Source organism: Caretta caretta, chromosome 1 (genome assembly GCF_965140235.1).
Source record: "Caretta caretta isolate rCarCar2 chromosome 1, rCarCar1.hap1, whole genome shotgun sequence".
Taxonomy (NCBI): domain Eukaryota; kingdom Metazoa; phylum Chordata; order Testudines; family Cheloniidae; genus Caretta; species Caretta caretta.
Genome location: NC_134206.1, coordinates 168123384 through 168142238, shown reverse-complemented (window position 1 = coordinate 168142238; position 18855 = coordinate 168123384).

The following is an 18855-nucleotide window of genomic DNA, read 5'->3' as shown; positions in this document are numbered from 1 at the left end:
AAGACCCCGGTGTTGCTCCACTGGACTAAGTGTTGTACAAACACATAGTCATAGACCTTTCGCTGAAGAACTTGGAACCTTGAAATACAAAACCCAGACAAAGTCTGGGGAAAGGGATGAAACAAAGGGATCAGAGAGATTATGCACACAGCTTGTATATCATTTCTTTTTCTACTTCTTATGAAGGCAAGGGGGTGGTTGAGAGGTAATGGCAGCAGAAGTGAATATACAGGAGCAAGGGAGTGGTGGAAAAGGAAGGAGGGGAATGGAAGGAAGTGGGATGGTGATAAGGGGAGATAAGAAGAGGAGGGAGGAAACGAAGGATGGAAAAGTGAGGCTGCCAGCAGAAGAACTGTAAACGACAGAGGTGGGAGGAGACTAAGGCAACAAACCAGTCAGCAGACAGAAAACGTCCAGAGTTCAAACTGTAAAAAGTAGTCTGCTGCTGACCCTGCCATCCAGCAATATCCTCTGGATGAGCTTGCAGCCGCCCTGCTGCTGCTCAGGCAGTCCTTGTTCTTCCCAAAGGCTGGCTTCACCCAAGAGGAGGTCCTGCTTTGTGTTGTCCCTCCCTTGTGGCTGAAGGGCAGGGAAGTGATTGATCCCAAACACACACACAGCCCTCCCACCATGTAGGGTATGTGGCCAGGGCCCCTCTGTTTCTGGTTGATCACAGCTTCTGAAATAATTCCTGAGGTCTATTGGAAGTCTGTGCCCCCCGCACTTTGGACTTTCCCTCAGATCAGTTCAGCTGGCCTGGATAATCTAGCCAGTTTACTATTAGTTACCACATAGTTTACTGGCTCCATCTGACTTTTTCCTGATGCTGTTGCTCATTTTTATTGGCATTATATTAAAATTTCTGTGGATTTATTTCCAATTTTATCTGTCTTTATGCTTAATTGTTTCTTGAAGGTTTGTGTTTGTTTCATCTGTTCATGTAATTGCTGTATGAACTGGTGATCCATTTTGGAAAATGCAGATACATTAAAATGCAGTATTGCTTATGAAATCTCTTATGATGGAGTCACTGAGAAATCAAGAACAATTTGATCTAACTGTGGCTATTTTGCTCTTTTCACTGTTTTCTTAATTAATTGAACCATTTAATCTGACTTTTTCTAGTAGCGCTTCAACCTTCAACTTGGTTTCCAGATTTCTTTTTGGTCTATTGATTTTTCTGATTTATTCCATTAAAGGCCAGATTTCCTCCTTCACTGTAATATTTGCCCCAAGGTCTTGCCTGCCTATACATAGTTATCTCATTTCAGATAAATCTCAGTTCCCTAATGTCTATAGTCTGTTATACTTGCTCATCTAAGGACAACCTTGTAGTCAATAGGTCTGTAGTACTATCCTGGATTCGATAAAGTAAATAGTTTTATATTGTTCTTGAGGGCTGTATATTTTTGTTTGAAATATTATGTACAGCATGTGAGTAGGCTCAATTTGATCCAGCCCAGTTCTAAAATTGGTAATTGACTGTTGTAGATGGTTTTTGCACAGTGAATTAAACCATCAGTTAAAGATTTGAGTTCTAGAAAGTATGCACATTGGTAAAAATAGAATCCTTGTATCTGCTGTATTCATACTGACTAGAAATGTGTGGGGTAAGCTCTGGATCTAGAAAAAAATTGCTACTCTGCTGACAGCTGATGAAAAGAGGAACTTCTGGATATGGGTGAGTACTGTTTTGATATCTATTGTACCTCGGAAACTTCTGCAATAAACGCCTTTTATTAAGGAAATCCAACTAAGTGCTTTGTGACACTTCAATACATAAAAGGCTCTTTGATTAGGCTTTATGCTGTCAGATTGTAATAATACTTTATTAGTCAGCTGAATTTTTGTGTGCTCTCAAATGACATAATTTGTATCTCTTCTCCTGTGTGAATGAAAAGCACTTCTAAGAGTCCAGTATAAGCTAATAAGAGTAATACAACAATATCTTTTGTCGGTATTGTATCTTTCAGAGAACAGCTTCCTTAGATCAATGGTTAGAGCACTCTTCTGAGATGTGGGAGGCCCTTGTTCAAATCCTTTCTCTCACCTGTGGCAGAGAAGGGGAGAACTGAACCTGGGTCTCCCACATCCAGGCAAGTGCGCTAATCACTGGGCTAAAAGTTTTAAGGTGGGTAGCAACAGCACCAACACTTCCTCATCTGGCTGTTTTCCATGGAGTGAGGCAGCCACCTAAGCCATTCTCACAAGGTACGTCTACACTACAAAATTATGTTCACCTAAATTACGTCGACATACAGTCATTGCAGTAATTCAATCGCTTTTGCATGTCCATGCTATGCTCCTTTTATTGGCGGTGTGCACCAATTGCACCAATTTAATTGTCAGAGTGGGGCATTTGGGACGGCTTTGGGAAGCCACCAACAGTTGATGAAAGCAATACAGCGTCTACACTGACACTGCGTCGACCTAGCTATGTCGACCTAAATACTAGCCCTGGTGACTTAATGCAGTTTACATCGACCTAATTCTGTAAGTGTCTACACTAAAATGTCACTCCTATTGACGTAACTATGCCGATTTAATAACTCCACCTCCGCGAGAGGCATAGCACTTAGGTGGACATAGTTAGGTCGATACACTGTCAGTGTAGACACTGCGTTGCTTACAGCGACAGTGGCTGGCTTTCAGAAGCTGTCCCACAATACCCCATACTGACAGTTAAATTGGTGCAAGTGCTCCTGGTGAGGACGCACACTGCCGACACAAGGAGTGTAGTGTGGATGTGCAAAACCGACTGGCTTTCTGCAGTGGCTGTATGTTGATGTAACTTAGGTCGACATAATTTTGTAGTATAGACATTGTTGAAGCTGATTGTGGTGTCCAGACAGTTGATGCTAGTGTGGGAGAGTTCCAGAGAGATTTTAGTGGATGGGTGGTGGTTGTTGAAGTTGTGGCAGAAATCTATGAGGGAGTTTAAGCCGTCTGTCCAGAGGATGAAAATATCATTGATGTATCTCAGGTATATTATTGGTTTCATGGTATATTTGACCAGAAATTCTTCTTCAAGGTGGCCCAAGAAGAGGTTTCAGAGTAACAGCCGTGTTAGTCTGTATTCGCAAAAAGAAAAGGAGTACTTGTGGCACCTTAGAGACTAACCAATTTATTTGAGCATGAGCTTTCGTGAGCTACAGCTCACTTCATCGGATGCATGCCGTGGAAACTGCAGCAGACTTTATTTATACACAGAGAATATGAAAAAATACCTCCTCCCACCCCACTGTCCTGCTGGTAATAGCTTATCTAAAGTGATCATCAGGTGGGCCATTTCCAGCACAAATCCAGGTTTTCTCACCCTCCACCCCCCCACACAAATTCATTCTCCTGCTGGTGATAGCCCATCCAAAGTGACAACTCTTTACAGAATGTGCATGATAATAAAGTTGGGTCATTTCCTGCACAAATCCAGGTTCTCTCACATCCCCCCCACCCCCATACACACACAAACTCACTCTCCTGCTGGCAATAGCTCATCTAAACTGACCACTCTCCAAGTTTAAATCCAAGTTAAACCAGAACATCTGGGAGGGGGGTAGGAAAAAACAAGAGGAAATAGGCTACCTTGCATAATGACTTAGCCACTCCCAGTCTCTATTTAAGCCTAAATTAATAGTATCCAATTTGCAAATGAATTCCAATTCAGCAGTTTCTCGCTGGAGTCTGGATTTGAAGTTTTTTTGTTTTAAGATAGCGACCTTCATGTCTGTGATTGTGTGACCAGAGAGATTGAAGTGTTCTCCGACTGGTTTATGAATGTTATAATTCTTGACATCTGATTTGTGTCCATTTATTCTTTTACGTAGAGACTGTCCAGTTTGACCAATGTACATGGCAGAGGGGCATTGCTGGCACATGATGGCATATATCACATTGGTGGATGTGCAGGTATACGAGCCTCTGATAGTGTGGCTGATGTTATTAGGCCCTGTGATGGTGTCCCCTGAATAGATATGTGGGCACAATTGGCAACGGGCTTTGTTGCAAGGATAAGTTCCTGGGTTAGTGGTTCTGTTGTGTGGTATGTGGTTGTTGGTGAGTATTTGCTTCAGGTTGTGGGGCTGTCTGTAGGCAAGGACTGGCCTGTCTCCCAAGATTTGTGAGAGTGTTGGGTCATCCTTTAGGATAGGTTGTAGATCCTTAATAATGCGTTGGAGGGGTTTTAGTTGGGGGCTGAAGGTGACAGCTAGTGGTGTTCTGTTATTTTCTTTGTTAGGCCTGTCCTGTAGAGGTTGGAATACTGGGGAGCCATCCCAATACCCATGGCTGTTCCCATGGTTTGGGGAAAGTGTTTGTTGCTGAATGTAAAATTGCTATGGGTGAGGATGAAATATTTGAGTTTAGTGATGTGTTTGGGGTGGATATCTGAGAGTTGTCCATTGTCTTATAAATATTTGAGGCAGGCAGATATACCATCTTTGTGAGGGATGTTGGTGAATAGGGAAGTGACATCCATCATGGCAAACATGGTGTTCTGAGGGAGGTTATTAATATTGCAGAGTCTGTGGAGGAAGTCAGTTGTGTCCTGGAGGAAGCTGGCCCTTTGTGTGGTGAGTGATTTGAGGATGGTTTGTATGAGTATTCCTTCAGGAAGAATGATGTGGCCAGATATGCTGGGACTGTCTGGGTCTTGTGTGCCGGGAGCAGCAGCACTGGTCTCTTCATAGCTTAGTCCTCCAAATAAGTCACATTAAAGTTCTCCTTCCCACCCCACCCTTCTGGGGTATCACAAGTCCTTTGAGGTAAACTGTCCCAGGCAGTCCACTGCTCACTGCCTGGTCTGTGCCACTCCCCCAGTGGCTGGTAGTGGAACCTGGGCCCGCCCTCTACACCGAGTTCCCGCCCAGAGACCCTCAACCCAGCAGCTCTGGGCTTTTATTCTCCCAGCCCTTACTGCTCCTTCCATGGACTGCTTCCCGCTCTGTCCTTGCAGGTTCCTGCTCTTCCCCCTTTGTATCAGGGAGTGAAACTGCCGGTTTTCCTCCTCCAACCTGCCAACTTCCTCTCTTTGTAGATCCTGCCAAGCTCCTTCCCCTAACTGGATTTCATCTGTAATTAGACCCTAGCACTCCCTAGGTTTCCTCCAGGTGCAGCCTAAGGTTAATTGGCCTCATTTACCTCTTCAGGCATTTTGTGGAGTGGACACCCCACCACAGCCTTGTTAACATAGTCATCACAGTTGAGGACTACGATGGCATGCACTTTATCTGCTGGTTTGATCACTATCTGGTGGTTAGATTTCAGGGACTGTATGGCTGTCCTCCAGGTGGCGGAGAGATTCTGGTGGATGAGATGTTTGTTAAGGATTTTGCAGACAGACAATCTTTTTTCCTGAAGTAATCAGTGTAGTGATCAAGAGTGTGGTTTCGTCTGCTCTGTGGTATCCAGACAGATGATTCTTTTTTCTTATGATTGTTGGTGGGGATGTGGTAATTGTGAGTAGTGTTGTCACTGTTGTGAAAGGATTCTTTAAGGCAGAGATGGTGGAAGAATTTTTCTAGTTCTCCATGTTAGGATGGGATCAGGTTCTGTGGTGGGGCAGAATATCAGTCCCTTAGAGAATAAAGATAATTCAGTTCCAGTGCGAGGCAGTCTTGATAAACTGGTGATGATTGGGTGTCATGTAGCATCCATGTGGTGGATACTGGAGATGGTGTTCTGTGGGTCATTGAGTAGTTGTAGTTGATTCCACTTTTTATTTTTGTGTTGGATCCCTGTCATCAGTTTTTTTATAGTTGTTTTGGATTTCTTGCATGATTTCCAGGTAACTTTCCTTGTTTTTTTCCTTCAATGTGTGAGAGCATGTGATGATTTCTTGTCTGAGATGGTCTCTTCTGGAGTATATGAGGTGCAGTAAGTGGTCCTCAGTTTCTTTGAAGTCCATCTGCAATTGTTCGACATATTTGGAGTATACTGGAAGCACTTAAACTGTCTGACTCTATGTGGCTGGTTCGTGTTCATGGATTACTAAGCAGAGATAGGTTTCAGAGGAACAGCCGTGTTAGTCTGTATTCGCAAAAAGAAAAGGAGTACTTGTGGCACCTTAGAGACTAACCAATTTATTTGAGCATGAGCTTTCGTGAGCTACAGCCTGTTTCCTCTTGTTTTTTCCTACCCCCCCCCCCCCAGATGTTCTGGTTTAACTTGGATTTAAACTTGGAGAGTGGTCAGTTTAGATGAGCTATTACCAGCAGGAGAGTGAGTTTGTGTGTGTATGGGGGTGGGGGGGATGTGAGAAAACCTTGATCTATGCAGGAAATAGCCCGACTTGATTATGTAAAGAGTTGTCACTTTGGATGGGCTAGCACCAGCAGGAGAGTGAATTTGTGTGGGGGGGTGGAGGGTGAGAAAACCTGGATTTGTGCTGGAAATGGCCCACCTGTTGATCATTTTAGATAAGCTATTACCAGCAGGACAGTGGGGTGGGAGGAGGTATTGTTTCATATTCTCTGTGTGTATATAAAGTCTGCTGCAGTTTCCACGGTAAACATCTGATGAAGTGAGCTGTAGCTCACGAAAGCTCATGCTCAAATAAATTGGTTAGTCTCTAAGGTGCCACAAGTACTCCTTTTCTTTAAGCAGAGATAGGTGCCTCCCTACAGCCAGATTTAGGCACCTATCTCCATGACAGGGGAAGGGCTTAACACCTCTTCCTCTCCCCCCCCGATCATCAGCATCTCCCATTGTCTAGCTTAATGACAGGTTTCAGAGGAACAGCCGTGTTAGTCTGTATTCGCAAAAAGAAAAGGAGTACTTGTGGCACCTTAGAGACATTATAACCTGTCATTATGCAAGGCACTGCATTTAGCCGTATGGAGTGGAGTCTCTAAGGTGCCACAAGTACTCCTTTTCTTTTTGTCTAGCTTAAGCATCTCCGTGCCTAGCATGTCTTTTGTTCTCATTCTGAGTTGTTTGTCTATCCCCATTCATTGTTTAGGAACCTAGGTGCCTAACTCAGCCTTTGTGGATTGTAGTATTGTTTCTATGATTTTCTAGGTGCCTAAAAGTTAGGTGCCAGGATGCTTAAAGTTGCAATGCCTAAGTCCCACTCCTATTGTACACACCGTTTGACATCTTTACAATCATGTTACCTGATCATCAGCTCACACAGTTGTAAAGCTGTTAAACCGTTTCCATGCTAGGTGCTAACTGGTGTTTCAAAGCATATTAGTTACCTTGACTTTTAAAAAACACATTTTTCATAATCTACACAAGGTTTAAGTGTCTATTTTTATGAAGACAAAAGTTAAAGAACAATGCATGCAAACAAAATTTAAGTTTTGATTAATTTGCCAGACTACTTGGGAATAGGGCACATAGGGCATTTGGAGTTTAACTCCTGTCATGAAGTTAATCAGAAACAACTCCATGTGTAGACAAGCCCTTAACACTGGATATGATTAAATTAAAATTGATGCTTTAACTTTTCAAAATTAAAAATTAGTGACTGTCTTTGGTGTTAGGTTAGAAAGGGCATAGGCATCATTTCCATACTTAGGATGAAATTCATGTCACTGAATAAAACACAGATAAAATAGTGGCATCCTACTCCTCTGTACCACTTGTTTAGATAGTTAAGACTACTGAATTCACATGGGGACAATAAGCTATTCCACAATATTAGTTGCTCTTTAAACACACTGTATCTTATTTCAGAATAATTTTCAGACATTCTTTGGCCGCTACCTAGGTTCATTCTTGGTCCACCCCAATGTCATTCTTCACATCAGTCTCTGCAGAGCCTCCTACAGTGCACAGAGGATGTGAGGGGCCCATAGGATAGCTGGCTTGCTTGCAGGTTTCTCTGTGGAGACCTAGCACAGGCCTTAAGTAATGAAAAAATTCTCTTCTGGCCCACTGGATTGTGAATTTAACCATAATTATTATTTTTTATTAGAGTCAACAGGGCGCAAGCAGATCCCCACTGTACATTGTGCTGTACCAGCACATTGAGGTTGAGTCCCTTCGTCAGACGTCATAATTAAAATCATTGACTTTAATGGAACTGTGTCAATTTACTACACCTGTGAAGTTGTTCCAGTTTGCACCAGCAAATAATGCAACCCAATATTTAGATTCTCTGCATAGATCCTTTTGGTCATTTCCCCTACTTTAGCTCACTGAATCTTATCTGTCCTCATCAGGAGATGGTGGTATGGCAATATACAAATCCTTATTCTTTATTTAGGTTAAAATATACATCTATGGAGTGTGATTATGAACATGAATGAAACATTGAAATTAAATGTCGTTTTCCATTTAGTATTTATAGATGTCTTAGTTTATTCAAAGAAAATATTTGACTTCATAAATGTGCTATTGCTTTTAACAAAAAATGTTAGATTTAAGGTGAATTTCTCTATTCTTAAATGTATTAATAGTGTAAAATCTAGTCTAGAGTTGAACTGCACCAACTGCACCACTCACAGTAATTGGACAAAGCTGATGTTTCAAAACCAGAAAGTACCTGGAAAACACAACTGACTCTCCAATCAGCATTTTTTTTGTGCTGCATCATTTCCACGGAATTGGCAAATAATGAAAAACCACATGCAAGTCTTTTGTGTCCTTACACAAATAAGTTTTAGTTGGTACTGGTTTAACTAAATCAGAAGCTTCCTTTTCTTGTAAAAGAAATTCTATAAAAGTTTATCCTGGTTCAAAAGTTTTAATCGGATCTGGCAGCATTTCCCACTGCATGTAATAGTAAATCTCTCTGTCAAAATGGTAAAAACTTTCAGAGTAATAGAAACATTGTAAGCAGGACCACCATACATTTTATTTATAACCTTATTTGTTTGTGAGCACCATAAAAGTTGCTGCCAGTTTCTTGTCAGTGCAAACGTAGGACTCAATCCAGTAAACGCTCATATGCTTGACTTGAGTAGTCTCAACAGAGCTGCAGGCTTTAGGTCTGGGGCCAGAGCTGAATATAATTGATTGACATTTCAAACTACATTTACATGAAAGTTTATAGTTTGGTTGATAAGGTGAATCAAATCTGAATGATTGTTGAATATCTCATGTATGTGGCTAGAAGGAAAAAATTAATTTCTCAAAGATAATTACTTAGAGCAGCCATAATGAAACTGATACATTTCAATCGTACTTTTAACAGGATTTTCCTCTGAAAACTGATTGCAGTTTTTTGGTTTGAAAGATCAGTGTTTTTTAAACTTTTCATATGACACAGTTTGCTCTATCACTTTAGACTTCTTAGTCATACTGCGTTACTGATGAATCCACAAAGCAGTATTAAAATAACTTAAGATGGCTACAATCCACTATATATTTTACAATATTTAAACATAGTGGGACACATTATTAAACAGGTTTTTAAGAGTTTGCTCATTCAGAGTTTACGTAGTCCCATTAAAATCAATTTAAATGGAACTAGTCATGTCCTCAAAGTTAGGAGCATGCTTTGCTGGATCAGGGCCACATATAAATACCCATCTTACTCTTTCTATTGGGGGCATTCAGCACAACACCCCATCGTTAGTTGTTATTTTAAATATATCAGATCATCTTTAACTTTTTAAATTAATATTTAAATTCCTGCTAAGAATCCCATGTAGTCAACTGAATTGTTTGCTCATTTTCATTGTTGAATCTTCTCTTTCATGTATTACTTTGCTCCAGCAAACTTTTTCAAAGTTGTTCCTGTGTTGTCCATTTTTTACGTATGCTTTACTATTTATTATGTTGGTCTCCACAGTAATTACGTCCATTTGCATGTAATTTCTTATATGTTGTTAATATCTGGTTTACTGAGAATCCTGATTCACTAGCAAAAACATACATGTTGCAGTTTGTTGTGATTACTTGATCTAATATTGTATTAATTCTTTTTTAGTACAGTTCACTGTCAGACTTTAGTAGCTGTGCACTTTTTGCTTCTTTTTTACTTGTCTAAAAAGGACTTCTAATGTAATATATGGTCTCATCATGCCATATAATCCCTTGTAGAATATTGTCATGAATTACCCCATATGCTACAATATGTTCATGCACAAATTTTCTAAAGAGTTATGTGACAAGTGTTAACAGTGAATGTTGTTTTTCTTTGCAGTTATTATCAGCAGGAGAAAAAAACTTTTGTAGTGATGATCAAGATGGCCCATTTAGACAGTTGACAAGAAGGTGTTAGGATACTTAACATAGGGAAATAGATTCAATATGTGTAATGATCCAGCCACTCCCAGTCTCTATTCAAATCCAAGTTAATGGTATCTAGTTTGCATATTATCCTGCTGATAATAGCTCATCTTAATTAATTAGCCTTTTACAGTTTGTATGGCAACGTCCACCTTCTCTGTATGTGTATATATCTATCTATCTTCTTACTATATGTTCCATTCTGTGCATCCGATGAAGTGGGCTGTAGCCCACGAAAGCTTATGCTCTAATAAATTTGTTAGTCTCTCTAAGGTGCCACAAGTACTCCTGTTCTTTTTACTTTGTATAGTTTGACATGTGATGTTGACAATTTGTGTTTTAATAGTTATAAAGCTTTAACTTTTTGAATCTCAACATCGGCTGTCATTAAATAATTATTCTCACCCCGTATAATTTCTTGCAGCTGTAAAAATTTAAATTGATAAAAATAGAAAAAAGCTGAAAAATAAACATCAATATTATCTGTCAAAATTATAAAAAAATAAAAATCAAATTCTGCGAAGCCTGGTTCTAAGGGAGGCCCACCTCCCCACTAGCTGTTTTGTTTCCAGCCCTGCACACAACTTAGGTAGCCATATGCCTATTTTCCCTGGCTCAACAATCACAAGCAGAGCTAGGCACCTACCTGCAGCCTGGACTTAAGCATCCATCTCCATTAGAGAGGCAGGGCTTGGAACACTTACCTGACCTAAGCCCCTGCCAAGTGTACAGGCTTTTCTCTGGATCACAGTCTAACGGCCTGTCTATCTCCATTCATTGTATAGGGAGCCTAGGCACCCAGGTCTGGCTTTGTGGACTCAGTTTTGTTCCTGTGATTTTCTAGGTGTCTAAAAGTTGCCATGACACTTAATGTTCCAACGCCTAAATTCCTTTGTGAGTCACCCCCACAGTTGAGAATTTGATTGGGTTAATTAGTGCCTGGACCTGAGTAGCCTCATTTATGGGGCATGCAATTCTACATTTTGGAGAAGAGACAGACACAGAATTAATTTTTGCTGCACAAAGAAAACTAGGTACTTGTGGTTTGTGTTACTGGGTTAGAGCAACAAAGAGGGGGAGAATCATAGAATATCAGGGTTGGAAGGGACCCCAGAAGGTCATCTAGTCCAACCCCCTGCTCGAAGCAGGACCAATTCCCAGTTAAATCATCCCAGCCAGGGCTTTGTCAAGCCTCACCTTAAAAACCTCTAAGGAAGGAGATTCTACCACCTCCCTAGGTAACGCATTCCAGTGTTTCACCACCCTCTTAGTGAAAAAGTTTTTCCTAATATCCAATCTAAACCTCCCCCACTGCAGCTTGAGACCATTACTCCTCGTTCTGTCATCTGCTACCATTGAGAACAGTCTAGAGCCATCCTCTTTGGAACCCCCTTTCAGGTAGTTGAAAGCAGCTATCAAATCCCCCCTCATTCTTCTCTTCTGCAGGCTAAACAATCCCAGCTCCCTCAGCCTCTCCTCATAACTCATGTGTTCCAGACCCCTAATCATTTTTGTTGCCCTTCGCTGGATTCTCTCCAATTTATCCACATCCTTCTTGAAGTGTGGGGCCCAAAACTGGACACAGTACTCCAGATGAGGCCTCACCAATGTCGAATAGAGGGGAACGATCACGTCCCTCGATCTGCTGGCTATGCCCCTACTTATACATCCCAAAATGCCATTGGCCTTCTTGGCAACAAGGGCCCACTGCTGACTCATATCCAGCTTCTCGTCCACTGTCACCCCTAGGTCCTTTTCCGCAGAACTGCTGCCTAGCCATTCGGTCCCTAGTCTGTAGCTGTGCATTGGGTTCTTCCGTCCTAAGTGCAGGACCCTGCACTTATCCTTATTGAACCTCATCAGATTTCTTTTGGCCCAATCCTCCAATTTGTCTAGGTCCTTCTGTATTCTATCCCTCCCCTCCAGCGTATCTACCACTCCTCCCAGTTTAGTATCAAGGACTCAATCAAGGACTCCCTCTTTTATAAAGTAAATGAGTAATCTCAGAAAAGGATTATAGATACTGAAAAAAGGAAATAAAATAGAGTTAAGGTGAGGAATAATCCAATTCTCTTTTTGGCAATTTACCTTGTGACCAATAGAGAAAAAGTAAGTTATAATAAGAACCACTGGTCGTTAAAATTGGAGCTATGCCAAAATATTTGAAAATAAGTCCTACTTGTTTACGTTGTTTATTTTGTGTTAGCTCTACAACAAAAGTAGACTGGATATCAATTGATGGAAGCTTATCCACTACAAACAAAAAAGTTGGGTTTATTTTTATTGAAATGTTGATGTTATGCCACATGGCATAGAATCGTATCTTGTTTTTTGTCATCAGGTCCACCAGAAGCGAAGTCTCCAAATGTAAAAGCAACTTGACTCTTTACCTGTTGCACTGATATATTTAAAATGATCTTCAAAATGAGCTGTGTGTGTAAATCTTGCAAATAGTTTACTACCCAACACCTTTAAAGTTAATCCTCTCCTCAGGCATTAGACTTCAAAGCAGCACAAGCTCAAAAAGCTAGTGTTGTATTTCTTAAGTGCGAGTCAAACAGTTCAGATGTGCTAGAATGTAGATTCATTTCCATGGTTTCTTTCAAAGTGCCATAAGTGTTTGTCCTCAAATGCCAGACAACTTTATTAGTCTCTTGCATCATTTGATGAATATTTTTGTTGTTCATATGTCTGTCTCAGTTGCATCTGACATCTGTAATGGTTATGATCAGAACACATTCCATTCCTTTTTCCTTTCTTCATGATGACTCAACAGCCTCCTCCTTTCTTGAGAGTATGACTACAATTCTTAAGGAATCATTTAAATCTACTTTATATGCTGTAAGGTTTTATTAATCTATCTCTGAGAAATAGATATCTATTAAATGTATTAAAATGTATTTAATATGCATTAAATGTATCTGAGAAACTATTCTTATACCATTTCAATGCCTTTTCCCAGGGCTTTTATTTTTAATTTTATATATATAAACCATATATATAAACTATAATTTTGACCGCTGAACTGGTTAGTTCATGTCAATAGTGGACACTAATTGTTTTATAACATTTTTTTAGTCTTGTCCAGCAAACACAATATTGTTTTTGTTTATTTAACTGTTTCTTTTGGTTTTATAAATGTAAAGTATTTATCTTGTGATTAATACTACACTTTTTGAGTGTGAACTAAAGACTTTTATAATAACAAACCATAAAAAATACATGTAGTTATGGAGGCAAATGGTACCACACATGTCCCCATTGAAGGACAGCTACAGAGTAGAATTCTTTCTTTCTTTCTTTCACAAAGTATGTGACATAAGAGAGTCCACCTGAGATTTTTAAAAAAACTTCTTTTTAAGAGTTTATCACACTAAAAGACAAGGAACCAGATCCTCATCCTGTACATATTGGCATAGTGCCATTGACTTTAGTGGAACTATACAAATTTACAGAGGTTGAGAAACTGGCCCTTTAAATATACAAAATATAGTAGTAGCTACTTGGTAGCAAGATTGAAAGGTAGAAAATGTAAACGAAGTGGGGTTTTTTTCCAAGTCTTAATCATTTATATATTTATATGCTGTCCATTAAATGAACTGGTGGTTGCGAATATTGGTAAACAGCATGCCTCACCAATAGATATTCCAATTTCAACTAGAGCTCAGGCAAGTTAAATATGTTAGAATCTGACTGCTCTTACTTACATCTTTTATACCACTGTAGCTTAAATGTTATTGGAATTACTCCAGATTTATACTGATGTAAGAAAGAAGAGACTCAGGTCTTTAGAGATTTTACTGTGGTTATTCTGAGCCTGGCTCCATGTAGGAGCACACAGTTAGAATCTGGATCTGTTGTAACTTTCCTCTGGAGAATTTATTAACTAAATTTCTGTGGTTTGTTGTTCCTGTGTACAACAAAGGAAACAGGAGCAGGCAAAGATACGTTTTAAGCCATCTTTGCAACACCCTTATTTTGGGCTATACCAGAAGCATAGAACAACTAAGATCAGTCAAAGGGCTGTAAATTGTGCTGAGTTGCAAAGGCCCTCTGTGAGCCATTACACCAGCACAGACTAAGCAGAGCACAGTGCAATCCAGCCACATCTCCTCTCTCCCCAGCCTAGTCTGGCACATCTGCTGCACTGGAGGCAGGAAATGGAGCTCTATATCAGTTGTCAGCTCTATATAAGTTGGAGAAACAAGGATATTGTGTGAGGGTCATGTAAACCCCCTTCTATGCTTCTGGATTGGCAAAAAGAACTGCATTACAAATCAGTAAATGGGTCATTAGTTTTTGTTTAGCTTTTTCATTTATTCTGAAAACTCTTAATGAGCATTAATTTCAGTTCATGCATTATTAAGCCTGTTGAAACCACAGCATTACTCATCTATAGGAAGGTCTGCTTCCCTATTTTCAGTTTAACTCCCAGATCTCCTTTTTGGTAGTTTCATTTCTCTTTTTTAGGAAAAAAAATTGGACTATTATTTTTTTCCTTTTAAGCAGTGCCTAATTCAATAAAGACAGTATTAGGTTCTTCAGTGTGGTCATATATGAGAAACAGGGTATTACAACATATTTTAATTCTGTCTTGAGTTGTTTAGGAAGTCAGCATTGCTAAAGGTGATGCACTGAAAACAGTAGCCAGGAATCTCTTCCTAGTTCACATGGGGCAATATTTTGCATACCAAGTTTCAATCCAGAGTAAAAGTTCTTTTTGTTTTGATTTCCTTTTTCCCTCCACCCTCCCACTAAAAAGTCATAAGGGAAAATCCATAAAACTTGTAACAGACCCTTATATTTTATGCCCTCTTTGTCTTATACTTCTGCAATAGTTTTCTCCTTGTCATTCTTAATTTGCAAATATGAACATTTCAGATTTTCAACCTGCTCCTGCAACAGAATTTTTCCAGTTAAACAGTTCCCCTAAAGCTACTTGCCTCATATCTGGATTTAAGCAAATTGAGAGTTATGACAACTACCAATATCCATGGAAGTAGGTGGGAACATGAGAACCATAATCATGCCATAAATGAAGAGCTGCTCTATAAATTGAGATTCAGAATAGAAAGCTGTTGCCACTAAAAGCATCAGTAACTCTCAGCCAAATTTCAAGCAAGAACACAAAATTCTGGTGTCATTAAATTAACATTAGCAAATTGCTGTCCTTGTTTTCATCTTCTATTGGGGAGAGCTTTATGCCAGCTAAACCAGAAATGATGCATGTTATTTTGTAGAAAAACGTCGATGATTCCTATGAGATGCATTAGACAACTAAAAAGACAGTATACTCTCATTTCACGTACACTCTCTTTTTAAAGAGCTTGAAAGCAGACACAGAGCCATCCACTGGAAGATAATGTAAATTATTCTCCATCAAAATTAAAAGTTTCAGAATTTTGTCCTCATAATCTTCATATGCATGCTAGTGAAACCGGGCAACCCCTCTTCATGATGTCTGATCCTGGTTAATTCTAAATGCAATTTAAAGGTTTTTGGGTATTTCTCATGTAAATAGGGTGACCAGATAGCAAGTGGGAAAAATCAGGACAGGGGTGAGGGGTAATAGGCACCTATATAAGAAAAAACTCCGAATATCAGGACTGTCCCTATAAAATCGGGACATCTGATCACCCTACATGTAAAGATATAGCTGCCTTTGATAACCATATAGCCCTTGATAAAATTGTACTTGATTAAAACAGAAGAGTTTTGCGATTATTAACACTTATGAAAATAGGTAATTATTATCCCTATGTTACAGATGGACAAACAGAGGTTAAGTTATTTAGCAAAGTCATGGGGACAGATTCATCCCTGATTTTAGTGCTTTTACACCAGGGATGAATTTGGCTGAGGAAGGAAAGCCAGGAACTGAGTCCAGAGCTCTGGGCTCCATGATCTGTGATTTAACCAGAAAACAATCCTTCTTCTTAATGGAAGTGTTTTTTCTTAGCTTAAAGGCATCATAATTCCTTCTGAGAACAAATGCTTAAGAGCAAAAAATTAAAAATGAATTATGAGAAATAGACAATATAACTATACAAAAAATTCCACAGCCACAAACTAAGATCTAAATTTGTTGTTATTGTTGTTGATAAACGTCATTGAATTCTGTGTCTCCCACCCAATCATATATTTGACATCATCCTTGTTTTCTTTGTACTTTTTCAGTACCCCCTTTGGTGATTTCGTGTCTTCCCTTGTTCTCTTATCTGCAGAGTTGCAGAAGCGCAGCTGTTCCTTAAATGGTCTTTTGTACAATAGCAGCTTACAAGTATATACTTCTGCATATTGTAGGACATTGGAAGGGAAAATGTTGCTTGACCAAATTTTATTTTGTACAACTAATATGATAAAGAATGTTTCATATATTAATCTTACCTTGATTTTGTGTTGCAAAATTGTCAGTTACAAGAGATATGATTGCTGTTCAGAAATATTAACGCATGTTAAATGAGTATAGAACCATTAAGTTGTTTTAGGAATACTGGATCATGTTACAACACAGCAAACTGAAAGGAGCATTGTTTTGGGGGGATGTTTAAAGTTTGTGTGCCAGGTCTACAGCAAGTGTTACAATGGAACGATGCTAACTTACACTAGCTGAGGATCTGGCCTAGAGTGTTAATGTCTATCTTTAATACAGCTGCTGATGGATGGCTGGAGTTTTACAGTAATCAAATGTTTTCTTGAAGCTTTTTTTCCATGCATGTGTACAACTCTGAAATTTAGTGGTCTAACTTCCCAGGTTCTGGAAGAAATGAGGCCCCTGGACATGGAGTGAGCCATCCACAAATGCCACTTGGAACACACATGGATGCTCTGTGGTAAGGCACAGCTGCAACCAGTGCTTCAACCTGCCATTTTGAACAGAACTGGAGGTGTCTGAATAAAAAGAGAACAAGAGGACTATTAATATCAAACACCTTACAAAAGCAAAACCAACAAGAGATAGAGAAGTGATCCAAGGCAAAGTGAGGCCTAACTCTGCCTTAAACAAACAAACAAAAAAAACAATCTCAGAAGAACAGTCTCCCCCTATTTCAATGTGTTGATTTAAACTGACCAGTTAGGGGAAAAGAATAGATAAAAATCAGGAACTCCATGAGACTTTTCCCTGGGTTCTATCAGATTTAAGTTGGTATAATGACTACTGAAGAGTAGCCATCAGCTGAGGAGCTCCTTCACTTGAAAAAGGAAATGTTTTGGTGCACAAGGGGCTGCTTAGCCCACTGTGCAGTCTGAATGTACTGATCACTGTGGTGCATCAGGATCTCTCAAACCTCTTAGTTTTGGGGATTTCTGCCTGGGTTTGCACTGCAAGAAAAAGATGCAAGAGTAGGAATCCAGTTAACATGGTATCTTTAAAAAAAGAATGTTAGAACATGCATGAATAAAAACACAACTTCAAAAATAGTTAAAAAATATTTCTTCAAACTTATGTAGTTTTTCCTTCCTCAATGTTTGGCTTCAGATATTTTTGAATTATGCAAGTACATTCATTCCAGTCTGGACATAAGGGGAACTTCCCCTACAACTGGCATAACTAAAAAGGACTGACAGGATTTTTGCTAATACCTTCCCCAAAAACTCATAGTTAGGCTGAGATCATGCATGGACACTTTCACTGTAAAAGCAATTTGCAAAAGGTATGAGCACCTGAAAAAGCATGAAAGAAAGATACAGTAATTTAATCTTAACTGTGCATTCATGCCCCATGAATGTATTCCTATAATTCAAATTAAAATTCCTAACAAGGGAGACATGCAGCTATCTGCTTCTTTACACACTTGCTATTGTGCCTTTAACAACTGCCATCTTTAATTTTTCACTGAGGTTCAGGAGGCAAGATACTTTGTCCATCATTTTGTGTGAAGAACTTGATGACTTCACTGTGATAAATCTCGTACGAGATTCTGTACCCCGCTGCAGTACTCCCTTTACAGTACTCCAGGAGCATAAAACGGGAAGTACAGCCGGTAAAGGGATTTCCGGTGTAACATAATGCTGGCAGAAGGGCCCTACATCACCTTCTTGCACAGTCCTGCAAGGAGGCAGCAGATGACATCAGGGTGGGGAGCACTCTGCTCAGTGGCTATTTTGGGTTGCACAGCAGACCCCAGGTCTGCTCCAAGTTGCTTTGGGAGCTGGGGACGCCTCTAGCTGAGGCCAGATTTTGGAAGCAGTAAGCCACTTTTTACCTCACTCTCCATGTGGGCTCGACCTGTAAGGCACAGCATAAATCTGATCCCTGGTTCATAGATTCACAGGCAAGGTATACACTAAACAAATTTGCAAATATAGCTATACTGGTAAACCTTCCTAGTGTAGATGCAGCTTATACCAGCAAAAAAGTGCTGGGGTAATTTATAGCAGTTTGGTGAGCAAAATAAATCATACTGGCAAAAGCACTTTTATTCCAGTGTAACTGCATCTACACAAGGGCTGTTGCTGGTATAGAAATGTTACCAAAAAATCACACCGCCAACCAACATTACTATACTAGCAAGGTTCTAGTGTAGACCTCGCCATAGACTTTAAGGCCAGAAGGGACCAGGGACCCCTACAACCCTGTAGTCTGAGCTCCTGCATAATACCTAAGAACCTAACTTAATAATTTCTGCAATAAGCCCATAACTTCTGATGTCTACAACCCTAAAATTGTTCTAGAAG